The sequence below is a fragment of the Dendropsophus ebraccatus genome, chromosome 10 (genome assembly GCF_027789765.1).
Source record: "Dendropsophus ebraccatus isolate aDenEbr1 chromosome 10, aDenEbr1.pat, whole genome shotgun sequence".
Classification (NCBI taxonomy): Eukaryota; Metazoa; Chordata; class Amphibia; order Anura; family Hylidae; genus Dendropsophus; species Dendropsophus ebraccatus.
Window position 1 is genome coordinate 70,737,212 of NC_091463.1, and position 27,797 is coordinate 70,765,008.

Sequence of the window (27,797 nt, forward strand, 5' to 3'; positions counted from 1 at the left end):
AGCTACAGAATACGACACAGCTCCCAAAGGCCATTAGGTGCTCTGTTTTGCGGAATGTACCAAGTCCCTGCAGCAGAGGGAGACAGGAAATGCTTCACAATAACTATGTTGCTGATTTAGCTGCAACCCAGTAACATTTCAATCCCCTTCCGCCCTTCGCTTTTACAGATTTACAAAGTGGGTCGTAGTATTTGTCTCCGTAGCCGCCGCGTTTAACCCCTCATTAGCCCAGCCTGGTTTTTCACATGCGATTTTTTTTTTTCTCTCTCTGCCTGCTTGACATTTCCCACCCCGCAGCTGCATAGTTTCATCCCAGATGCACGTCCCAGCAATGAAGTTATGTACGTGGGGCGTGCTTTAATTTCGTTATGCCTAGTGATTTCAAGAGCCAGGCTTTAAAATGGCGGCATTCATTATACACCCATGCTAAAGCCTCACCCAGCACTCTGTCTGTCTCGCTTAGTGCTGCTTCTGCTTTTTTCCATATGGCATTCTGCAGCTGAGGATCGGGTCTTCTGGGGTTGCTAGATCAGCATATAAGCATAAGGTAAGCCGGCGCTGTCATTCTGCTCGACAGGCATGATACCAGCTTCAGAGACGGCATCACTTTTGACTTGTGACTTGCCCTGCGCTGCGTCGCAGTACAGGGTATGTATGTTTAGGACCCTTCCTTGTTAATAAAGCTATTTTCAATAAAAAAAAATCACTCTTGACTTGCAGCGCAGGCAGAGCAGTGATTTTCCAGGGTCTCCGTCAGAGGTCCAGGGTGTTGCATGTGCAGCAAGGTCTAGGACTGGCAGAGTGGCACCACCATGGATTTCGCCCTCTCTGCATAAAGTGGCATATCTTATCCTGTAAACTATGATCCTGTGTATTCGGTCCATATGTTACGGCAGGTATAACCACGTTCATAAGGAATAAAACCGTAGGTGATGTTAACTCTAATACTTGTATATTGTTACGTATAGTTTATGTGATTTCTATGATTATTCCGTCGTGTCTCGTTTTTGCATCTTTTAGTTATATTGCACCCTCTACTTTATATGTGTGCCTATATACGGTATGTACGAATGTCTATATATATATATATATATATATATATATATATATATATATATTGATGTTTATAAATATTTATACATAGTTATTTGTCATGCAGTTTTCAAATCTTATTGCAACATCGTAAACTTATTTCGTGCTTCCTGGAGCAAATCTTATTCTGCATTCCCGCAAAGTGTTAATATTGCTTTCACCTTGACTCCTAGATGATCTGCAGAAACTACATAACTGATTACTTTTGGGAGAATTTTTTTTTTTTCCCCTTCTGAATTTTATGCATAGTTTCAATGTGCATGCGCAGTGTGGTGGGTCTCACATCTGCACTGTATTCTGCCTGGAAACAAAGAATGGGATCCTGGCTAAGGTGAAGCTTGCATTGATTTTAACCCCTTGTAGCTGCTTAGTCTTAGTGCTGTGTATAGCAGAGCGTTTGCTGATGCAGACCTCTGCAGGTGTGGAGGATTCAATGTCAATGTCGATTAGATTGTGGATTTTGTTTGGAAAAGTGTAAAACATCTTCGTTGAGTTTGCCTTAGAATAAGTACGTGTCTGCTGAAGATGTTCACACTTAGCATATGGAGCTGTATATAAGACATGTAGGGCTTCATCACCCTTTATAAAGTTTTAGTTTAAGGTAATGTTGTGTTAAAGAAGCTGCGATAATTAAATTAAATTTAATTTAATTTAATTTAATTTAATTTAACTTTAAGGATCAAGTTACAGGAAGGTGCACCATACGCCTTCATGCAACTTATAGACTTTCAATCATGACTTATCCAGTTTAGTTTATACTTCCTATATATGCATCAGCTTTTGGCGCATGAAAGTATTTCTTTGGCAAAACTTGCATGGCATGGGTAGAGTTGGACTGACAGGGGATATTGTACCGAGATAGAACAGCTTCGTCTTTGTTCTACATTTTTTATTTTTTAGAATTTGTTCTTTTTGGGAATGAAATAGTCGATCTCCCCTACTATTTGCTGAATCATTCTAAGCTTCTATGCTCCTCTGTCCACTTTATCCAATGATCTACATCTTTCTCTGCATCTGATACCTTTCTCATAGCGGTCATGCTGCAGACTGGGGGTTTTCTATCTCTTCTTGTGTAAATCTGTTCTTTTCTCTCCAATATCTGAACAGTAATATATTATAACCATCTACCTATATAGAAGGTATTTTACCCAAAATTCCATATGTTACGAACAAAAGCAGATTGCATTGTATTAATATAAAAATTAGACTACTAAATATAATTGCTATATCTATATACTACAGTTACTATCATTACATCCTATATAGATTTGGAGTTTTAACAGTTTAAATAGATAGAAGTGGTAAATTCTTTGAAATCTCAGAAAGGACACACCTCTTTTTCACAGGTTGTTCAACAATGGAAAAGTACAATGTGTACAGATGTAGCAGAGCTGAGTTGGTTTCTTCTAATAAGACTGCTGGTTATTGTCTGAGCTATCTTAACTGGTAGAGCTAGCATTGTACAGTAACAGTGTGCTCCATAGAAGTAACATAGACAGCTCTGCCGTTGTATAATTTATGTTCGGCTTATTGCTATCAATTTATAAAGTAACATCACTTTATTAACTATATATATATATATATATATACGTTGAACTTGCAAGATAAATACAAGACGCTTACTTCACCTTAACGCTGGGGTGCTGCAACATTAGTGTATATATATATATATATATATATATATATATATATATATATATACGGACAGTAAGCTAAATCACTTGACTATTTCTTTCCTGTACTGTATTGAACTACTAAAATTAAATATCTTTACCAGGAAACCTGATACAGATAAGAAATGGTGATCTCACGATGAGTTGTGACAAGTGACAAACTCGGCTCTGCTGCATCCTTGTAAATCCGCACACGTACACACACACATATATATTTCTTTTTCTTGAATAAACACATCTTCAGCAGCGACTTCGTTCTGTGACAGCAGCTGCGAATGTACGTATCACTGCACAATCTGGCGTGACTTGCTCAAGGTGAGACCTTCACTCTTCTCCAGATCACAGCTCTTCGTCACTGAAGGTTACTGCTGTAGAAATCATTGTTATACACAGCTACGCTCTACGTATCACAAATTGCCTGCATTGACAAATCACGCAATACTCGTCACTATCCCTACGACTAAACTTCTCCAGGTTTAGAGGATCTTCTTCCCGCCTGCAGGCATCTGAAAGTTAGAATTTTATGTTTGAGACTCCTCCTAAAACGCTACTGCAGTGCTTGGAAGTAGTGCAGAGTCTCAGCCAACCCTACACATGGACTCTAGTAGAGGGCTGCCAATGCTCTACACTATTGTCAAGGTTTTGTGTTGGTCACATTATATCTATTATACACATATATACTCGTTTAAATATACTCATTTATTGCATAATTTTTAATAGATGTAGCAGAGTTGAATTTGTCATTGAACCATTTCCAGGTTCTTAATTACCCACAGCCCATAGAAAACTTGGCATCATCTTGTGATCCAAATAACAGGCTCTGCTGCAGTGACAAACTTATAGGTTAGTATAGGTTTATAGGTAGTTTCCAGGAGAAACAGGATAACAAAGCATCAAAGTCGCACAATATGCATCTGCAACCGTTCCAGACATTTAATAAATCCATCTTTATTATGACACCAGCATGAATTAACGCCGTACACCGCATACTGAATTGCTGCATGTATTCAGAATGGAAGGACACGTCAAAATCCAAGGACGTTTCCAAATCGGGCTCTGTCCCTGAAAATCTGTCCATTTAGCATCTTTATGACGCTTATTGCAAACGGCTTCTTTATCTGCATTGCTACGTCATAAGGTTATTTGTAGATATAGGCAATATATATCTAGGCAGCGTAACAAACCTGATATCACAATGACAGAGGCAGTGCTCATCTGCAGTGCATGTGATTGGCTGAAAGGTCCAGCCAATCACCTTGTACATTTCAGGGTTAAAACCCCTGAGGATCCATAGAACATGTTTGAAACAAGTAGAGTGGGTGATGGATTACTAAAGTGCATATGTGGATGGGCAGACTAGGAGCATCTCTTTCCATTTGTAACGGCGACTAGGTAATAGAGATGAGTGAACCTGGAGCATGCTCGAGTCCATCTGAACCCGAATGATCGGCATTTGATTAGCAGTGGCTGCTGAAGTTGGATAAAGCCCTAAGGCTATGTGGAAATCATGGATATAGTCTTGGCTGTATCCATGTTTTCCAGACAACCTTAGAGCTTTATCCAAGTTCAGCAGCCCCAGCTAACCAAATGCCGATCGTTCGGGTTCGGATGGACTCAAACCCGAACCCGGTTCGCTCATCTCTACTAGGTAACAATAATCAGGCTGATCGAGACAGTAACCAGTATACAAGCAGTCTATGGTAAAGGACTAGGGGGTAAGAAAAGTCTCTAAAACATTACAAAGTCTCTAACTGGAGGGTGATAACTCAATCAAACAGTAGGGTGCTGGTATGCATCCTAGCATACAGGTAGAGTAGGTTCTTCTGATGGACTAAGGCCTGGTATACACTTATTCGGTTATTCTGCAGTGTTTCTCCCTGGTGCAGTTGAAAAGCGCCGGAGGATAACACATCTTTGAATGAATCCCATTGATTTCAATGGGACAGTTTAAAGCATTCGGTGTGTTAATTGTGCCGCCGGATCATTGGACCCGCCATACGTCAGAATGCTGCTTGCTGTGTTCTGCCGTACGTCCTTTATGTTTAATGTAAAAAAAAAAGGATAGGACAACTGATGCATTTCTGCCATCAGTTGTCAAATAAGAAGGATGCAGGACTGTCGGATATATTTAAACCCAGCCTAAGATGCCTTTTCTGGCCCTGCTCCTTACACCTTGATATATTGAAGCCTCTCTGAATACAGGGGATGGCTTGGCCTGGTATTGCCAGCCTACCTTGGCGCTGCTCTAGGGTCTACAATTCACCTAAGTACAGTATGTATACCAAACAATAGGCAGGCACCCTATGTTATATGTAGAATCATAAGTGCCTTCATGTCTCAGAATTGCAGGCACCCTATGTTATATGTAGAATCATAAGTGCCTTCATGTCTCAGAATTGTTTTCATACCTTTGGATGTGCCCTTTTTGTCTCAGGCTTTCTCTTTTTGTGGGGATTACAGTTCACTTAGGCACATTCACTCCACACTACAACTCTCCCTGTTAGCTAGTTTCTAATGGACATTACAGCCTTATACTCCTCTGGGGTGGTGGATTGTAGGTCCGCACCTCTATAAGGCTCCATTCATATAATGTTTCCAGCCACATGTTAAGGAATACATCTGCAACCTGTCAAAAAGAGGATGCCAACATATTACGCCACTTATTCCTGGCTGCTCTGCCATATTTTGAGTCCTGAACCTAAAAAATATACATTCGGGAAATAGACCCAACGTAGTGACTGTTAGACTACGTTCAGCCCATTAAAGGCCACATGTCGTGCTTTACCTCAGCCTCTTGTTTTTGACAGGTTGTGAATGTGGCCTTGACTGATACATTTTGCCGTACTCTAGTATTAGAAGTACTTAACCACTTTTCCAGCATGTGATTTTCCGTCACTTTTCTTCTTTTTCATCCATTTACATTTGTTTAATTTTCACTTCTTAGCATTTTTTTTTTCAGTTTGTTCTACTCATTGGTTTCTACAAAGGCACAAAATGTGGAGAAACATTTCCATTACCGGCCCCATTGATTTCAGTTTGCCATCAATTGCCTTTACTTAGCCTCAGTATTTATTCGCGGTGCCGCAGACCTACTCTTTTATGTGATGACTAACAACCGACTTTTCACGTTGTTCAGCATCAGACTTCGTTTCTATGTACTTGGCTGTATTTTGGATCCATTTTGTACGCATCCATAGAAATGTGTAGGTCCATGTAGGATTTCATGTGCCACCTTACAGACTGTGCACACATATCCAAGGTGTTATGACTATATTCGCTTGTATAGGTAATTTCTAATATATGTAATGTGCCGTTAAAGGAGAAGTCCGGCAAAAAAATTTATTAAAGTATTGTATTGCCCCCAAAAGTTATATAAATCCCCATTATTCACTTATCACCGGAAATGCTTATAAAGGTCTTTTTTGCCTGCACCTACTACTGCATCAGGGCTTCACTTCCTGGATAAAATGGTGATGTCACTTCCTGGATAACATGGTGATGTCACTTCCTGGATAAAATGGTGATGTCACTTCCTGGATAAACATGGTGATGTCACTTCCTGGATAGAATGGTGATGTCACGACCCGACTCCCAGAGCTGTGCGGGCTGTGGCTGCTGGAGAGGATGATGGTAGAGGGACACTGAGGGACACAGGGCACTGGAGGGATACTGAGCATCCCTCTGCCCTCATCCTCTCCAGCAGCCACAGCCCGCACAGCTCTGGGAGTCGAGTCGTGACATCACCATTTTATCCAGGTTGTGACATCACCATTTTATCCAGAAAGTGACATCACCATTTTATCCAGGAAGTGAAGCCTTGATGCAGTAGTAAGTGCAGGGAAAAAAAGCACTTTATAAGCATTTCCCGTAATAAGTGTATATTGGTGATTTGTATAATTTTTGTTGGGCAATACAATATTTTAATAAAACTTTCGCCGGACTTCTCCTTTCATTTTGTAATAGAAAAATCTAGATACTTACTCATTTACATTATATAAGAAAGTGTTGACCAAATACAACCACGAGACAAACACACTTACAGAATACATTTAGACGGTCTCCTGACACAGGCTTCCTTAAATATTGATCAAATACATTTGGTCACACAGCTGCTGTGAACTGCACTTCACCTGAGTAATGTACAAGATTACACGGTGAGCTGTCATTTCCTAGCTCAGTCAGGGGGAGAGACAATGAAATTATTTGATGACAGATGTAGCAGAGATGAAATTGCAACTTGCTACAATGTTTCCTTTATTATTCAAAACCAGATGACCGTATCCACTCTGCTACATCTTTTACTCGCGGTTTTCTATAGTGTGCACCGTTTGATAAAGCTATAGCAAAGCATTCACTCATCTCATTGCCCTATATCATAGAGATCCCAGGAGAATCCACATGCACTTCAACACTTGTCAAGTGTCTGACACCTGCATCACTTGACTTTTGACATAGGCTTATTGTCCTTGGTTTAATCCATTTCATACGCTATGTTTTCCTCCCAGCGTTCTAGGAAATTCATTGGTATTTAGCAGCATGTTCACAACCTGTTCAGCGCTGACCCTTGCCCATGGCTGAGCTATGGCGCGCTCTAAGCCCCCATGACAATTCATCTGTATTTTTTTTTTTTTTTTAAATAGAAGCAATAAAACAATGTGATTCTGTATCGGATTGCGGACACACCACTGCCTGCAATTGCATTTACTACATAAAATATCCATTTGTTCTTCTCATTTCCACTTTAAATCTGTTGCCTTAAATCTTTAGCTTTTCAGCTGTTGCAAAACTACAACCCCAGGCTCTGGCTAAGGATGCTGGGAGTTATAGTTCTGCTACAGATGAACAGTCACCTATGCTGAGAGAGCAGCAATGGGGAATCTGAATTCCCTGCAGCTGCCGTTCTCTCCCATCTGAATTGTGCTAATAATTTCAGTGTGTGGATAACCCAATTCATGGTATAATACTATAATATTTGTATCACGAGTTTCAAGCGACCTTCCCCTGATGATTGCTTCATCCTACAAAATGGCTACCTACATTGCCTTGTAGAATTTTACCTTATTTTCCTGTAATGGATGAGTGCTTTAGCAATTTCTCCTTAATCCTCCTTTGATGACGCTAAATCGTAGTTGAGTAATGGTTAAGGATCAGCTTACATATCAAGCAGGAGTCAATTACCCTACATGTTGAACCTGCTATGTGATCCTGTAATTAGAGTGAACCCGTCACCGAGTCCTATTCACACAACTCCATGTCTTACACGGCTTGGCACAGTTTGCCTAGACCTGTCTGATGTAGGCAACACATGTTAATTCTACCTCGGGATTTGACTACTAGATCTTCGTGTTCTACGTGTATACGCTTAGGGTTAATCATAGAATATGCCATGTTTAATTTAGTTTGTAATAATATTTTTTATTATTGTGATTAAAAAAAAATAATTTTATTCTAGTAAATGAAATGAGAAATATGAGATATATTTAATGAAAATGTTCATTTAGATTATAGATCCAAGTTTGTGTGCTGTCTAATTGTCTTATATACTGTATCTCCTTATTCATTTGGAGCACTAACTTCTCTATATAGCATTTCATATTCCCTACATAGACATTTCTACCATCACTAAAGAGAGCTTAGGCTCTTACTAGATACTGTTTAATTATAACGTTTAATGTACACACAGTGTGCAGATAGCTCCATCTAGTGGCAGCTACAGGGAGCCAGAACTTTTGTCATTGTGTTTTTTGTTTGTTGGGGGGGGGGGGGGGGTGTTGCATGAGCTCAGGCTGCTATAAAAATACAAAAATTATGCTTTACGTGCCTGCCTAGTTTTCCAGTATAGGTTTTCATAACCTAAAGTACAGTATGGCAGAGGGGGCAGACTGCTGATAATATCCTGTTTGTACCAACAGTAGGTAAAATGTATGTTTGTTGGGGGGGGGGGTGTTGCATGAGCTCAGGCTACTATAAAAATACAAAAATTATGCTTTACGTGCCTGCCTAGTTTTCCAGTATAGGTTTTCATAACCTAAAGTACAGTATGGCAGAGGGGGCAGACTGCTGAAAATATCCTGTTTGTACCAACAGTAGGTAAAATGTATGTAATAAGTGAGTTTTAATATTCACTATATTCTCCTTTCAATCAACAAAGTGTAAGATCTGCAATAATATCCTAGGTGCAGGTACAGACTTTATGTAGACAAACCTGCTGATTTTACCTGTAGATTTCCTTACTTGAAACCTACAGTGTATACCCTGTGCATAGAACCAACTAAGAACATGAGTTGCATTAAATTGAGTTTATACAGGTCAAGGGGTGTGACCCCCCCCCCCTTCCTTTTTTTTAGTTGTATGACTACCCCTTTAAGGGCTCTGTATTATTGGATCTTTTATTTGAGAAATATATTTTTTTCTACATCTAAATTTTGGACTGTCATTTGGTACCATGTTCAATTTTAAACTGATAAGATACAAAAGGAGACAGCTGCGTTTTGTAAATCTCTGCATCTACCCGTGTTCCTATTCATTTTCATCTATGTAGACAGCCTGGTTCCTGTCTCACATGCTGTACGTCTTCAGCCATACTTGGGACCAGTTGTGACAGGATCTATGTCAGCACATCATGCTCATCACCCAGGCTACTGTTGCAATGTCTGACAGGCTGGAAAGATAAGTGATTTCCCAACTGGATTATACCATACATTCGATTAATATGGCATAGTTTTCCTGCACTATATGAGGCAGACATTTTTCTTTGCCATTTTGAATGGGGATTAGCAAAATTCTAATCCATATTCTAGATTTTAAATGTGAGTTTTCCCCCATAAATTGCAAGACCCTAATATCGTTTTTAAAGGGACTCTGCACCCACAATCTGCCCCCCCCCCCAACCACTTGTACCTTCGGATAGCTGCTTTTAACACAGGATCTGTCCTGGGGCCCGTTGGCAGGTGATGCAGTTATTGTCCTAAAGATCAACTTTTAAACTTGCAGCCCTGTGTCAAATTGGCGTGGCCAAGAGTGTCTGTGCCCCAGGCCTGCGACGCCCCTCCGTCCTTCCTCCCTGCCCTATTCATAATTAGGAATGCCCAGGCAGGATTTCTCCTATTCATTACTTGTCTGAACACTGCACATGTATTGGATTGTTTAGGCCTATGTGCAGTGTTTAAACAAGTGATGATTAGGAGAAATCGTGCCTGGGGAATTTTAAATGATGCAGAGGGCAGGAAGGAAGGACGGAGGGGCGTTGCTGGCCTAGGCCACAGACACTCTAGGCCACGCCAATTTGACACAGGGCTTCAAGTTTAAAAGTTGTCTTTTAGGACAACAACTGCATCACCTGCTGAACAGACCCCAGGACAGATCTTGGGTTAAAAGCAGCTATCCGACAGTATAAGCTGTTTGGGGGGGCAGATTGTGGGTACAGAGTCACTTTAATGGCATGAGATGTCTAGATGTGGGTGCAGTCATAGAGGCTGCAATGGGGTCCAGTGGCCAAGGGAGACCTTATCCACTCAGAAGGGGGGGGGGGGGGGGGTAGGAATAAACTGTAGATTATGGAAGGAGAGAGTTAAGGGGGTGTGTGTGTCACAGGGAGTCTAGTGGAGGAAGACCAGCATGATAATGGGAAAACAAGCTAAGGGGGTGTCTTAAGAGGGTTTAAACGCCAATATGCAACATAAGACACATAAAAGGCAAGGGTCTTACACATTTTGCATTAGGGCCCCAAAAAGTCACGTTATGCTGCTAAAGGTAGTCATGGTGAATAGGTGCTCCATTCTTAGTTTTACTATAGGGTCCAATATCTTTGCATGACACAGCCACTAGTCCCTACAGACATTTCCTCCTGCTGTTAGCCTTGTGCAATGATTTCTGTTTTAAAAAGCATACGCCTTGCTATCCATTAGCCTCCACCATCAGGTGTAGATAGAAATATAATTTTACACAAGGATTGCCTATAGGCAAGCACTGGGACCTGCTTACCTGGGCAACTGTTTGTTTGGCTTTACAGATGGTGCACTTGAGAGTAGCGAGCGATAGCAGAAGCAGGGATTCACATGCTTCTTCTTGCATAGCATTGGGTAAGAAAAATTCTCTTTATTTGCATAAATATTTGTATACTGTCCAGGCAGAATTGAGCCCTAGACATAGTTTCATTTCCATTAAAATCCTATGAACATAAAGATTTGTGGAAGATGGAGAGATAGGTGGTTACTCTATACAGGTTAGATGCTGAGTATGATGCGTGACATTAGATTAGTAGGAAGTATTGATAACCATTAGACATCTTTCCATCGGTGATTGAATTTGATGGACATATCATGTATTTCGTATATGCTACCTACCTACAAGGACTGTGGATATCAAGAGTGTGTGGGTATCATATTCTGGAGATCTGGATTAGCAAAGGAAAAGTCTTGGAGACAAGAGTGGTAGGTTTGGATTATGAAAGATGCCAGCCTTAGATCACTGGCAGAACCTGGGTAGGGTGGTAGACAGAGAGAGAGGTGCAGCACTGGGGAGAGAAATATGTGTTAATTGTAGGAACCCCAACAGGAAGGGGAAGAGGAGAAGAAGAGCCGGCAAATGATGCACTGAATGAGCAGTCAGGGAGGTAGAAAGAAATCTGAGAGAGCAGTATTCTTAAAGATGAGAGTGAAGAGATGTACGGTGTCAGACATCCAGAAGAATCGATAGAGAACAGCTGCTGTTACATTTAGCTGCCAAGAGATCATTTTACACTTTAATAAGGACAGGTTCTATAGAATGTGGAAACCAGATTGTAAGTGTCTATAGGTCGCTGAGTATTGGTGACATGTAGTATTTTTCTGCATGAGTGATTGGTAAAGGCTGAGAATTTCTGATGTAACGAAGAGAACGTCCGAGAAGGGGAGAGAAGAGTCGGACACTATGCAGAAGAGGACTAGATTGAGTAAAATACCGTCTTATGGGGATGTCAGTGTTAATAAGAATATTGAAGTTTCCTATGAGAGTCAGTGTTTCACAAGATAGGAGGGAATGGGGAAACCAGGCAGCAAAGTGATCAAGAAACTTATGGGCTAAAGGTGGCCATACTGTACATTTTATAAAGTGTATGGTGGTCTCCCAAATCTCCCCCAATAGATGATGTCAGAGAGAGAAGGATTGGGCATGTTGGATTTTAGCTGCCTGATCCTATTTTGGGAGGGATAAGCCAGTGCCAGAGCAGTCTGGCTGCGGCTTCCACCTCCACTCCCCAGAGACAACCCATTTGGCCATGTCAAACCTGAGCATGGGTCTCCAAACTGCGGACCTCCAGCTGTTGCGAAACCACAACTCCCATCATGCCTGGACAGCTAAAGCTTTGGATTTAGCTGTCCAGGCATGATGGGAAATGTAGTTTTGCAACAGCTGGAGGGCCGCAGTTTGGAGACCCATGGTCTTGAGGGTACGTTCATGTATATGTTCTGCAGCATTAAATACACAGCATTAAAAGGGTTATTCAGGATTAGAAAAAGTACAGCTACTTTCTTGCAAAAACAGCACTGCAACTGTCTCCAGGCTGTGTGCGGTATTAAAAATCAGCTCCATTCACTTCAACGGAAATGAGCTGCAAACCATATCCAAACAGGGGACAGGAGAGAGGCTATTTTTGGAAGACAGCGGGCATGTCTTCTAAGCCTGGACAACCCCTTGAAGTCCAGAGTAAAATAAGTATATGTGAACATGTATGCCCACCTTAAGCTATGCCCCCTCAACATCTTTTCAGGTGAATTAACGCCCATTGTTTTTTAAATAACAGATATTCTGAGGTCAAGTTGCAGATGAACTTACTGTGATTAATCCTCCGAGCATTACAAAGAAACTGAAATGTTGCAGATAAAGCCAGTCAGGGACTTGTTTACATCATCTGTCTCAGAAGGGAGGGGAAGAAGGAGGAGACAGAAAGTAAGGCTCAGACATAGATTTTTGTGTTTTTACCAGAAAGCAGCAGTTCAGAACTGGGGGAAGGAGACTGAATGGCTATCGTTATCATAAAACACATGTTTTTTCGCCTAAAAAGACATTGTGTGAACATAGGCTAAGCCTGGGAGTGGCACACAACTGCCACTTTCATTAAATATGTGCGTCTGAGGGTATTGGGCCTGAAAGGAGGGTATTAAAAAAAAATTACACAAATTAACCCTTGCTGCTGGCATCTCACCCTTATCCCTTATGGCTTCTTACCATCCCGCTCTATGGGTCTGGGTCCTGCACAGGTTCTGTTGACATTTTATACAGGGCATTGCTTCATACAGTGAGAACAATGGAAACAGAAAGAGTCTATAGAAAATACATATAAGTTTTAAGTCTGGCATACCATAAAGAGGCCAATTTGCGGCATTCTCTCTCTATAACAATGATAAATGTCACAGAAACACATTCACGCCTATATTTTCCATCACTTTTCATAAGGGGAGTGAAAAGTCGCAAACATCAGGCATGCACCGAAACTTTCCTCTGCAGAGTTCTGGCCTTTATATATCTTTCATGGTGCATGACATATGTATGTAGACATTAGCTTCACTTATCCTGTCATATGCCAGAACTATAGCAGACGCGCAGAACACTTGGTTGCACTCGGTATTGTTTTCACTAAGCATATGCTGGCTATGTCATCTTTGACAAGACGCAATGTTCATCACCGAAGAATATACAGATCTTTCCTATCAAGCGAAACAATTGGCAGGCTCCGAAACGGTGCAAATTATCCTTAGATCTACTTTTTTTTTTTTCAAGTGCTGACATATCTTTGCATAGACGATGAGGATCTATTTTGTAGTCATTTAGCGACAAGAAGTGTGTGCACAAAGCAGTACGAGGATCTCGGCGTTATTCCTTTGATCCGTGCTGCCTGTGCACATGCATATTTTAGAGGATCTGGATGAGCCCATAAAACAGGCCTAGAAATTAGCAGCTGTCTCTGGCGCTGAACAGGAACCCCTGGGCAGGCTGGACCCAACCAACACCCATCATCTGTGGGTCTGGCTATAGAGCTTCATAATTCTTTGGCGTGTACAGTACATGCGTGACATCAAGGAGCTTTCTAATACTTGACATGGTTTCCATGACAACGATTTTCACTTATCAAAGCGGATACCTCTGAGGACCCCGCGTAATAAAGAATCTCTCTGTTTGTTGTCAAGTGTGTCATTTGATCAGTGATGTTATGTGCCGAAGAAAGACGCATTGTTTGTCTGTTTGTTTTAGAAAGGAGAAATTGCCTTCGAAGCTGATGAATGCCAGGTCTTCCTATGGTGTTACAAAATGACTCCACCGCTGACCTCATGGCCCCAAGACTCCATAATACGCTACAATGCGATTACATGACTTTGTAGGTTATGCCTAATTTCTAAAATACAGGAAGCTACTGAATGCAGAAGATAAAGGAGGATCTGCAGAAATGGAACTGTCCGGAGTAGCAGAGCTGAGTCATAAGTCTACAGGCAAATCTAGTGCCTTATCCTAACTCTATGGTTAAAGGAGAAGTCAGGCGAAAAATGTTATTAAAGTAGTGTATTGCCCCCTTAAAGTTATACAAATCACCAATATACACTTATTATGGGAAATGCTCATAAAGTGCTTTTTCCCTGCACTTACTACTGCATCAAGGCTTCACTTCCTGGATAACATGGTGATGTCACGACCTGACTCCTAGAGATGTGTGGGTTGTGGCTGCTGGAGAGGATGATGGCAGAGGGATGCTCAGTGTCCCTCCAGTGCCCTGTGATCCTCAGTGTCCCTCTGCCATCATCCCCTCCAGCAGCCACAGCCCACACAGCTCTGGGAGTCGGGTCGTGACATCACCATTTTATCCAGAAAGTGACATCACCATGTTATCCAGGAAGTGAAGCCTTGATGCAGTAGTAAGTGCAGGGAAGAAAGCACTTTATAAGCATTTCCCGTAATAAGTGTATATTGGTGATTTGTATAACTTTTGGGGGGCAATACAGTACTTAAATAAAAATTTTCGCCGTACTTCTCCTTTAAGCTCAGCTACATTCTAAGGCCAGGTACACACTATGTGAAAACAACGGCTATATTTCATAACAACGGCCTTTGCTGTGCAAACACACAGCAAACAGCCGTTGTAATGAAATACAGCCATTGTTTTTACATAGTGTGAACATAGCCTAAGGGTATATATATGTTGTAGGCATCTTTATGCCAAGCAAGGATATGCTCATTATACAAGCATTTCAATGATTGTTGTGTTTGGGGATGGTTAGTTGTAGGCCTATTAATGCCTAGATTTTTAGGTTTTTAGAGATGAGCGTTACTCCGATCAAGTCAGATTGTTCGGCTCAAGTCCGATCGTTCGGCATTTGAATACCGGTGGATAAAGAAGTTGGATGCAGAGCTAGGGAGTCCTGGAAAAATTGTATACAGCGAATGGCCTATGGCTGTATACATGTTGTCCTTGACTCCTTAGGGCAGCATCCAACTTCTTAAGCCACCAGTACTCAAATGGAGATCATGGAGATCCAGTTGCACTCATCTCTAGTTGTTTTCTACTAATGTCTATAGGAGTCAACCTGGCTGCTGGACTGGGCACATCGCCCAACAATTTGTGTACCATTCATTTTTTTATGCAGTTTCTAAACAGAAATTTCTTAGATTCCCATCTTTAAGAGTTTTCCCTTATTCACTGAATAGATTATAACAAACTCATCGGTGGGGATTGCTCGGATCCTTACCATTTCCTAAAACAGAGATCGAAAGTCTAAATGAATGAATGCTTGGCCAAAACTCAATTCATTCCTTGCAGAGCTTGGAAATTTGCCCATATTCAGCTCTGCCGCTAGGGGGGAGTTGTCCCATTGGTCAGGCGATGAGCTAGTCTTATGAATGGGGAGAGCTTGTGATGATAAAAAAGCCCTTTAATCTTTAAGGCCCATCCGCAGAATTTTCAGTGGTTTGCTCTTCTAATGACCAGTGCCTCCATCAATCAGTGTAAAGAAGTGTCTATGGCAGAGTGAATTCCCTTCTATGGTGCTTCCCATGTCCTTGTGGCTATGCCTGGTACTGCAGCGTAGTTACAATTAGGTAAAAAAGAATATTGAGGGTCAGACATAACCTCATAGACCAGCAGTGTTGTTAAAGTATACAGCCATAGATAGCTTTATATGGTCAGGTCATGTTGTTAGGATAGCGTTCCACTTGTTAGTCTTTTAAAAGGATTCAGGGCTTAGTACTATGTGCAGACTATAGAGTAGATCTGATTATCCAGATTTGGATATTCAGAAGTCATTGAATCTTCCTTACTGCCTTAGTATTGTTTTTCGGGGTTTTAGTGCTACAAGACCAATTTGTCTTGTTAGTTCTCATACCGATACATGCCCATCTGATTTATTTATTTATTTCTTCATCCTATTCTGACATACCATAAGTTCTGGGGGTATCTGAGTATTGGAAGCAGCAGCCTACCTAGGAGAGGCAACTTCTAGGTGAAGCCAAGTTCAGCAGTCTGGCAAGCAGCCAGGATCATTACAGGGTTATCCTAAAATAAATGTTTTAGTGATCCTACTTCTATTTCACTTCCAAAACTGCCTCTGTTTCCTTATTCTGCTTTTAGTGTGATCTGTGATGTCACGCTTTCTTCCTGCTATAGTCCTGTGTAAATGTCACATGGGCGAGAAGCCGAGAGCCACAATCCAGTATACATGATGTCACTAGTAACTCTATATTTCGGGGGCATTCCATTCCAAAGATCAAGAGAGGAGTGATGGATAGTAGGGAGCTTACTACCCACTATATATTCTATAATATATATAAAATATTTATATATATATATATATATATATATATATAATTAGTGGTGCCTTGGATTACAAGCATAATTCTTTCCGGGATCATGCTTGTATTTTTTTTAACTGGTAAAACAAATGAAACAAACATTTTGAAAGCTAGATATGTCATATTGTAAGTTACTGTACAGTATAGCAATCAGCATGTGGAGTATAATGTATAGTAAGTGCATAAGAATGAAAAAGCAGCTGCAGTTTGTAGATACAGGATGGAACCGCAGATCCCCATAATGCAGTAGCATAGTACAACAGGCTAGAAGAGAGAAGCAGGACGGCTGTCAGAGGTCTGTGTGGTCACCTGACCACAATGGGGAAGGGGTTTGTGTTTAGCATGGACCAATCAGGGAGTGAGAATCACAGAGCTGTGCAGGAGGACAGTGGCAGAAACTTTTCTATACAGCAGTGTGAAAGGCTGAATGTAAGTGCAGGCACATTATAGTGGCAGTGTGTATAGCTGAGTGTAAGTGCAGGCATGTTATAGCAGCAGTGTATATAGCTGAGTGTCAGTGCAGGCACATTATAGCAGGAATAGAGAGGATGGGAAACACAAGGGCAGACAAACAGCGGAGAGGAATGAGCAGAGCAGATGTGGGCAAAGTATAGCAGCACTCTCTATCCGGGAAGAGAGGAATTACAGCTATGGAGAGATCACCTCTACAGTCCTGTCCCCTAATGCAAGCCCCAGCCTGAAGTGGATCTGCCAATATTTGGAAGGTGGGGGAGACTTCCTGGGTCAGAGTACAGTGCTGTAGACCCCGCTTTGCAGACCATCCCCCTCACCCACTCCGCCTCTCACCCAGTACTGTGAGCTCTTAAACCAAAGCAATGCTCTTAAACCAAGTTACAATTTTGAAAAACTGTGAGCTCTTCTTCAAAACGCTCTCAATACAAATTACTCTTAAACCAAGGTACCACTGCATATATTTATTTACTTTTTCATCCCGTTAGTTACACTGCAGGATAGCCTGGGGAACACCCATTTAAAGAATATTGACCGATACTTAGACTGAAGAACTGCGCACCAGAGTTTTATAGCATGATGGGGGAGATTATGCTGCTTTCGCTTTGTAGTAAACGTTTGATCGGACAAAGGCCAAGGTCATCACATTAGGAATTGTTTGCACACCTCATATAATGCCCATTTACAATGAATAGTCCACAGGCTAGTAATATTATTGTGCTAATATTGGAGGATTTGTCTGGGATAGAAAGCTGTATAAGAGCATGCAAAGTCAATAGAGGAGATCTCCCATTGATGAAGCTGATGGGTGGACTCCAATATGTGCAATACCTCATCTTAGCTCTTCTTTTGTAAATGTCATTAGGATTTAGGGGATGCTGACCTGAATTTTTTTTTTTTATTTATGAACAACATATTTCCTGAACAAGTCGGAAAAGAATAATAAATAATAATAATTATAAGTAATGCTTATCTACAGCTCAAAAATACTGATAGGAAATCATTACCATCATTTATGGGAGCTGCAAAATGATATTCAATGTAAATTACAATCATAATAACCTACTTAAAAATTAGGACTCTTGAGAAAATATCCTTTAGTTTTACAGACGGTCTGAGAATTTATGGTTGGTTGGCAATATACTGGGATTTATGAATATATTTACATAATGATATTACTCTTATTAATATGGGATTAACTCAGCATAGGAAAGTAACGGCGTGCTAAACCTGTGCTGCAACCCCTTATCCTTAAAGGGGTTATCTAGTGCTACAAAAACATGGCCACTTTCTTTTAGAGACAGTATGAGTCTTGTCTCCAGTTCAGGTGCAGTTTGCAATTAATCTCCATTCACTTCAATGAAACTGAGCAGCAAAACCCCGCCCAAGCTGGAGACAAGAGTAGTGCTGTCTCTGGAAGACAGTGGCCATGTTTTTGTAGCGCTGGATAACGCCTTTAATGACTGCAGGCGATGGCCTATCCTAAGGGTGTGCCATTACTGGAACAATTGTCCGGGGAGCAGAAAAGCTCTAAGGGAGCTCACTTCCTCCCTTTGGTCTCCTGGGAAATATACCTTCAGAGAGGAGGTGGGTGTCTATCACGAGCATCTCATACAGGTGAAACCACATCCACATTCAATGTCTTAGGGCCCCATTACACAGAGCATTAATTGGCCGATTCAGACGATTATCGCTCTGTGTAATAGAGACAATGATCATGGGTTGATCATTTCTTTATCGCCCAATGATCGCCTGCCGACCGCGCATCACTATGTGTAATAGCTCACATAAGAATAGACCTCGGCGCTCCCATACATCTGAACTGAGCCTTTTACAGGTGTATCGCGTACCCCCTAGAACCGTAGCTACCGAAGGTGCTCCCCATACAAAAAGGACAGTATCGGCAACAAAGTCTTGCAGCCCTAGGGCTGTGACGAAGCACGCTGAGATGTGCGAAACAGCTGTTGCCTAGTGCTCATCCGCCAACTTCATGTGTTGCTTGATGGTGGAATAAAGAAATTTATACTTTGCTACAATCGGTGAGTGCCCCTGCTATTCCTTGCTGCAAGACTACGTGTAATAGCAATGCACTTCTGACGGCTGACAATTAAATATACTGTTCATACTGTACATTACTTCTCCAAGCTTCCGGTCTTTTCCTGCGTTCTAGTCTCGACCCGGTACCTCGCGCGTCAGCTTCTCCAAGAAGACAGGCCACCCAGCCAATCGCGGACTGTGGAGGTCCGGAGAGGTAATGTATAAAAAGTTTAAAGCAAGGGCTGCATGGACATCGTTAATGATGTCCGTGCAGCACTTGATAACTGATAATTGAGCCGTGTAATAGGCTCAGGAATTGAGCACCAATCTGCTTAATCAGCGATCGTTTACATTATTGATCGGGCCGACACTGGCCCATCTAATAGGACCCTTAGAGCTGCCTTATATTACCGATGTTGCGGTGACTTTAGGCAACAATTAGATTTACCTGCAATGATGCTCGCAACATGCAACCACCCCCATCTTGTCTCGAAAGGTATATTGCCAAGATGGCTCCCTGGACAACCCCTTTATCTCGTACTGTGTATGGTAATGGCTAGAGATGAGCGAACGGGGTTCAGGTTCGAGTCTAGCCGAACCCGAATGATCGGCATTTGATTAGCGGTGGCTGGTGAAGTTAAATAAAGCCCTAAGGCTATGTGGAAATCAGGGATATAGTCATTGGCTGTATCCATGTTTTCCAGACAACCTTAGAGCTTGATCCAAGTTCAGCAGCCACCGCTAATCAAATGCTGATCGTTCGGGTTCGGCTGGACTCGAACCTGAACCCGGTTCGCTCATCTCTAGTAACGGCATTTTCTCACTTCAGTTATGTAGGCCATCTCTACAAGATGCATAAATGTTTGATAGATATAAGAAGAAGTGACAACTCTATCCATTATTCTAGCCACATTTGGAGTTAGGAATGGGCAACTGGGGCAATTGGCCTCATAAAGGTTTGTTGCCTTCCTCTGGATTAATACAGTAGGGTTATAGAATGACCGTGATAGACCCTTACCTTGTTTTATCCTTATCTAGGCAGGTATTAACTCTTTTTACTTTCAAAAAGATATTTTTATTACAATAGAAGATCTCTAAATAATTATGAACGCCAATATAAGTGTAATGTTCCCCTGTCTGTCATTTACAATGTAGCATCATCCTTACTTGGATCTTGGCCATAAGGCGGACGTCTTCACCTCTGTAATTAATGTCTCTCGCATATTTTACAGTAGAGATTTTCTATCTGATTGTCTTGTGTTCATACCTGCTGCCTGTGTAAAGCAGTAATAGTGTAGTCAATATACAGTACATTAATCAGCCACAACATTAAAACCATGGAGAAGCTACATGAATAACATTGGTTATCTGGGGACAATGGCACCTATCAAGGGGTAGAATATATTAGGCAGCAGGCTAACAATCAGTTCCTGAAGATGATTGTTAGAAGCAAAACAAATAGGCAATTCTAAGGATCTATGTGACAAACATTATAGTGAAATTACATATGGGACAGTCATGTAATACATAATATTAGATGGAGTAGATGGTTTCAATGCTATGGCTAAACAGTAACTCTCCGATAGGCGTTTTATTGGGCATACATAATAGTTTCAGTAGATGACATAATGTACGTTATCCTCCTTTTGTACCAGTTGACTATCTTCCTATGAGGTTATTACATACCTGTATGATCTATAGTCTATTGTCTCACATTAAAATGTTAGTTTTTTTGTTTTTTTTTACTTGTGACCCTAGTATATTTTTTTTTATGATTTTTCAACATATCCTAAATTGCTGTAGGAGCTGTTCACACTTCATTTTCTGGAAATGTAAGCAGATGCCCTCCAACTAAAGTGGCGAATAAGTAAGGGTCTCACATATCTATAGGGAAATCCATACACAAATATTAATATAATAAAGATCGGGTGGTTTGTTACGTATCGGTCAGGTACAGGGTTGCCTTCTTTATATATACGATTATTTATTGATCTATAGATAAGGCAGGATTTTCTCCTTGTGCTGATAAGAGTCAAGGTCATGTAGGAATCGTAACACAATAGAATATAGGTTATTTTTACTCCATCAATCACATTTACAGCTGCATCTGGGCCCTTAATGTGTAATAGTATAGAACTGGTGAAAGCTTCACTATAAACCATGACCTGTAATAGCTTTTGCCCCACAACCTTTGATGTTTCGTTGTCATACTCATATTATGTCTCTTATCTAGGTAAGTCTTGGGAGTATTTGATCTTCACAGCTGCAGGTATACTTGTATATATCTTAGCCAAAGGTACTTGTTTATATTGCTAGGGAATACTAGAAATGGTTAAAAGTGGATATCCAAGTACTTACTTTTTGTACATAGATGTGGCCAGGCTGGGCTAAACAAATAAGAAATTGTATATTCACCTACCCTGATCCCTCCTGGTCTCAGTCACCACATATAAAAGTCTTTGCTCAGCCAAACACAGACCACAGCACAGAAGTCCTGAGCAGTGGGACCAGGCACTGGTGGTAGAAGATTGGGGCAGTTAAAGGGGTTGTACACCAAAAAAGTTTTTCTTTCAAATCAACTGCTGCCAGAAAGTGGCAGAGATTTGTAATTTACTTCTATTAAAAAATCTCAAGCCTTCCAGTACTTATCAGCTGCTGTATGCCCAGCAGGAAGTTGTATTATTTCCAGTCTGGAAATCAGGAGAGGTTTTCTATGGGGATTTGCTGCTGCTCTGGACAGTTCCTGACATGGACAGAGGAGGCAACAGAGAGCACTGTGTCAGACAGGAAAGAAAACACCACTTCCTGCAGGACACACAGCAGCTGATAAGTACTGGAAGACTTAAGATTTTTTAATAGAAGTGAATTACAAATCTCTGGCACTTTATGGTACCAGTTGATTTGAAAGAAAAAAAAATGGTGAACAACCCCTTAAGTATACTTTTTTTACTCTTAGGTCCCTTCTGGACACCTTTAAACATAAAGCCTGGTCCCTTAACAAACCCTTTAACAGTGATATTGGCCATATTTGAGGTATCGCCGCCTTTAAGTCATCATGGCACAAAAACTTGGATTCGTCAAGACCTCTAAGGAGGTGGAAACAGCAGATGAGTCCTGTTAGTTGTCAGATATGGCCCTCTATCCATTGGTCTTGTCCGTCCAGTACATGATTGGATTTGATGTTTGCAGAATTCGGAGGCCAAGTTAATACCATGAACTTTTTGTCATGTTTTGTCAATTCCTAAACAGTTTTTTTGCACTGTGGCTGCGGAAAGAGGCCATTGCCATACGGGAATCCTGCTGCCATTAATGGGGGGGGGGGGGGGGGGGGGGCTTGATCTGTAAAAGGTTCACATAGGTGGTATATATCAGAGTAATATCCACATGAATATCAGGACCTAAAGTTTCCCAGCTATACGTTAACCACAGTATCGAACCCATTCTCCTTGCTTTCATCCCATAGCACACTCTGGTGTCAGTTCATCCTAGGTAAGGCAATAGTCAACCTATAGCTCCAAGGTGCAGTGCTGATACTCACATACACTACATACTGAGGACACTTTGGGTACTCTGACCAGTCTGCACCCCATGCACAGTAAGCTTTCTATCATAGACACTGTTAAAATGTTATGCAATTTGTACTACAGTAGCTCTTCTGTGGCATTGAACCACATGGGCCAGCCTTCACTCCCCATTTATATCAATAAGCCTTGGGTGCCCATGAGCCTGTTGCCAGTTCACTGGTTGTCCTTCCTTGAACCACGTGTGGCAGAACTGCCTGTTCACTTTCTGCTTAAGATATCCCACCCCTGACAGGAGCCATTGTCACAAGATGATAAATGTCATTTACGTCACTAGTCAGTGGTTTTATTCTTATGGCTGATTGGCTGACCGGTGTATGATGCAATATATATTATATATTTTTATATATATATATATATATATATATATATATATATATATATTTAAGAATAAATATATATATATATATATATATATACATTCCTTTAATCCAGCTTTAACTCATAGATAGATGTTATTATTTTTGTATTATCAGACAGTGATAGCAATATGTAGCTAGAAACGTGCCCAGTGGTTGCTTTTCTGTACCCCAGTAACATTTTAGGTCTTGCTAAATTCAACATCATCATACAGTTCTGTGTCTGAAACAAGTGCCAGATTATCGGAATTTCCGGATTATCAGATGTCCAACAGAAATAAGTTTAATATTTCCTTACAAGAGTGTCTTATTACAGGACGGATACAAAATAAGAGATTTGTCCCGGAGGTACGGGCAGCCATTCTTGGCTGTGGGGTGAAGTTTTTAATTCTTCGTTTTTACTTTGCAGCACTTTCTTCTCAACCCCCGGCTGCAAACACACGTCGTCTGCTATAGATTGCTGCTGTATTCTATGGACATGTGTGCACTGTATAAACGCTGGTCACTTGTGGAGATTTATTCCATGACTGCCTAAAAATGTATTCTGGGAAAGATTGTATTTTATGGCCGCCCCTAAATGCAGAGAGAGAGAGAGAAGGAGGGAGGCTGTGTAATTTGATCTGTTCTTGAAAGCTTTGCTGAGGGTAGCATGCTGCAGACATAAGCTGTGTCAATAGGAACTCTATTCAGTCTGAGCAAACAGCCTCGTGACCCATGTTTGATTGGCAGCCCGTCTAAGGGAGGGCCTTTCTTTAGAAAGAGCTCACATTTTGGCGGCACTTCTGACTGATTTCCTGACTGCTTACTTATTTTCGCCTTCTCGGACTGGGAGACTTTGTGCACGCTTGTATTCCTCTCTTTCGGTGGGCAATCGCTGGGAATACGGTTGGTTTCGGAGTTTGCGAAAGATGGTGGTTTCTTTCAGTTCGTGCTAATCCCTGGAAAATGCTGCTTTGGCTAATGAGAGGTTTCCAGACGGAGAAGAGAATGAGGTACGGGCTCACTTTACACGTCCGGTGGCCAGGTGGCTGCGGGAGCTAAGAGGGGGCGAAGGGCTGGAAGGGCGTATGATAGTCGTTAGGGAAAGTATATGTTGTGGAGAGAGTTCATGTCTGTGTGGGTGTGTGCCCTTGTGCTGCAGAATACTCAGACCTCACCTTCTTTACAATATGTATTCTTCTGGGCTGCACCACAGCTGGCACAGCTCCGCAGCAGGATAGCCCTCCGTGTGCACATGGGTTACGTCCGATATAACGTATGACCCTGCTATTACTACAAGTAGTGGTGCTGCTGCTTAGTACTGAACTATATCAAGCCTGAAAGTTAGCAATACTTATACAAAACGTATCCATTCCTTTATGTTTATTCTGCATGCTATTGTATACGGTAATGTATGCTTTTTTATTTTATTTTTTTTACGATATCCCGTGATATCGTGAAAAATTTCAGATCCTATATCAGCTTGGACGCTCCTGTGTCACTGTCACTTTAATTGACTTCTTTACTCCTACCATATGGTGTGTGACTTTTTTTTTTTTATAAATGCAGCGATAAAGCTATGTCGGTCGCAGAAAATGGCGCACATTCGGCACACGTGATTATATGAAGAACGACGCAATGAAATAGTGCGCCTTTTACTATTTATAGTGGCGGTATAAGGGGTGGTGCGGGAGCTGGTGCCACAACAGTAGCATTGTGCGTGCCTCGCACAGGGTGTTCAGTCCAGCTGTGCAAACGTGTGTAGTGTACCTTGGTATCATTAACCTGTTCAGCGTACGAAGAATGAGGATATTGTGTGCGAGGCGCAGGGCAGGGCAAGATGGAGGTAATCCGAATCTGCTGCTGAGTACAGGGGAAAGGTGCTGGGGGACGCTGCCTGATCCTTCTGTGTTTACTGTTGTGTAGAAGTGAGTCTGCAGGAGGAAGTGCTGGGATCCAGCGTGAGCGGAAACACTGTGACTCTGTGTGTGTGTGTTCACTCTTGGAGGGTGTCTGGGAGGCCTGAGCTGGGAGGCTGGTTCTTGCTTCCTCTTTTATGCTAAGTATGTGGTGTACAGGTATATACTGTCATTATTACACTGCATGTAAAATATAAACATTTATTCACACCTTCTGTATAGTAGACTGCATAGATAACCTATGCACACACATACAATTATAAGGCTGGATCTGCTGGGTTTCTGACCAGTTTGCAGCTTGTTATAATACAATTTCACCCCCAGATTAATGGGAACTTGTGTTGGGTAGACTTACCAAACTGTTCAGGTTCCTCAATGTTCTCCGAACCTGAACATTCGGCATTGGGATACAGTCATACTGGATACAGTCATAGGCAGCTCTAGGGTGGCATCATCCAATTTCTCTAGCCACCGGGAATCAAATGCCGACAGGTCGGGTTCGAAGAACGTTGTTGAACTAGAACAGTTTGGCAAGTCCACTCAAAACTATTAGGTAAAAAATTGAGTCCAATCTGAAAGTATCATGTTATCATGATTGATAGATGGTTTACTGGGAAAGTTCTAGGGTAACTTCATTTATTTATGTAAACCTCTGTTCATTCTGGCATAAGTAGTCCGGAGGGTGGTCCTACTCAGTGACTAAAAGCTGCCTGTGTATAAGTTTGCATATAGAGACAGCTGTCAGTCATGGAGCTACCACTTGATTCTTTAGCCTAGAACAAGAGTGTCAAACTCTCGGCCCTCCAGCTGTTGGAAAAGTACAACTTAGCTTTGACTGTCCAGGCATGATGGGAAGTGTGTTTTTTTCAACAGCTGGAGGGCCACAATGGGCCTAGAACGAGCAGACAATTTACTGGATAAGTGAAAAGTTATGCAGAACTTTTCCCACAATAATATCAAATGAGAGATTAGTATGATCATCTTATGGGCCGTCCAGCTACGGTACTTTTACCACCTTAAGTGACAGAAGCTCTCACTTATCTAAACAGCAATGTGACCAGTGTGTGACATATCAATTACATTTATCTCCTATGTATAGATCACTTTGGCATACTGCCATTTCTAATTTATTGTTAAGAAGTTCTATGCATTAGATGAGCGAACCTTGAGCCCGATTGGGTTAGTCCAAACTCCAACGCTCTGCTTTAAAAGTTGGATACAGCCATGAAGGGTGGCCATAGGCTGGATCCACGTTTTCCAGGACTCCCTAGGGCGTTATCCTTCTTCTTCTTCTTCTCAAGCCACTGGTAATCAAATGCAGAGGGTTGGGGTTCAGACAAACCCAAGGGGGCTCAAGGTTCGCTTAACTCTTCTATGCATTTATCTTTATAAGCTGAGTGTGTCTATAGTAACCTCATTCATTTAGGTTCCTGCATTTTACTTGTATAAGAGGAGACATATCCCTCTATCATGGGGTTAGTTTTCCCACCAGAGACTCATAGCATACCAATAGAACATGGGGTGCATGTCCTCCAATATGGAGATATAAAAGATATGGAAGTGCATGGCCACTCTCTAGTAGGTGCTTTGTCCGAATTGCAGCTCAGCCTCACTCTCTTGAATAGAACTGTGTTGTAATTCTATGCACCATACAATTATAGCTTCAAGGGAAGGATTTCACCACAATTGTTTGCCGCATGGAAGCACATGGAGTTTCTGTGTCTCAGTAATACAGGGCTGTAGAGATCTGTTTTTCTCTATACAGGTACATAGAGGTCTTATTGTATAGAAAAGTTGGGGTAACCTCTTTAACTGGTCTGCCTGAAAATGGGGGGGGGGCAGTTTCATACAAATGCATTATGGGTGCTTTGGGTGCTTTTATGGTGCCCCAGACCGTGGGATTATTGGCAAAAAGACAAATTTTTTCAGCTCTCCTAGAACACCATTCACACTAGGCAGGAGCACTTTGATATGGTATGAAATTGCAAACACACAAAAACATAAAAAATGCAACAGCTCACCGCTAATGGCAAGGCACAGACACAATACAGATAAGAAAATCGCTAAAAGCAGCCCCCCGACTGCTAAAAAAAAATCTCCATAAAAATAATGAAGCTCTTGGTAGACCATTTGCAAATAGTGTGAACCACTGGACCCTATGGCTTACCGCTTGACCCTACACTGTACTATGGCCTCTCCATGGCATATAATAAGCCTATGCTCTGGACATGCAGGATCCAAATAATACTGGCAAATATAATAACCACCTGGGTGGGATGGGTGGAGGCACGACCAAGTAGAGGCAGCCACTCCCCCATCTGGAATGCAGGCAAAAAGACAAATTTGGTCAGCTCTCCTAGAACACCATTCACACTAGGCAGGAGCATGTTGCAATGACTGAAATGGCAAACACACAAAAACATAAAAAAAATTAATCATAGGCCTGTATGATGCAGTGAGTTCAATAAACTCATGGTCAAGCCTCAACCATGGCTATGTGGGCAATATTAATATTCTGCAGGTAATATAGCTATATCAGCCAGATCAGCAACCAGGGGAAAGGTAGCTGGCAAATAAGTAGTCAGAATATTAGTGGAATTTACAGCTACTATAATATACTGTAGCTAGTATACCTCCTCCATATATAGTATATGTATATAGTATATGCTGTAGCTAGTAAACCTCCTCCGTATATTATTACCAGCATTGCTGGAGATCTTTGCCAGGTTTTCACACATATCTACTGTTGTATTTCAGTAAGATCCTGTAAAACATTACAGATCGAGTGGACAAGACACATTATTGTGACCACTCCTATGGGTGAGACCGTGAGTCATCCAGTGAATCATGCACATTATTTGCTTTATAGAC

At 41.5% G+C, this 27,797-nt stretch overlaps 1 protein-coding gene across 9 annotated transcripts in view; it reads left to right on the forward strand.

Moving 5' to 3' along the window:
• The first annotated feature begins 365 nt into the window (after positions 1-365).
• The window catches only part of MBNL3 (muscleblind like splicing regulator 3), a 127,146-nt gene continuing 99,714 nt past the window's right edge, over positions 366-27,797 (forward strand). For 2 of the 9 annotated variants that reach the window (XM_069943208.1, XM_069943207.1), the window contains exon 1: positions 366-547. The gene's annotated coding sequence lies outside the window, so the exon portion shown is untranslated. Of the gene's footprint in view, positions 548-605; positions 649-23,733; positions 24,021-27,797 lie in introns of those variants that run through there. The other 7 variants (XM_069943202.1, XM_069943210.1, XM_069943209.1 and 4 more) reach the window with 6 other exon arrangements.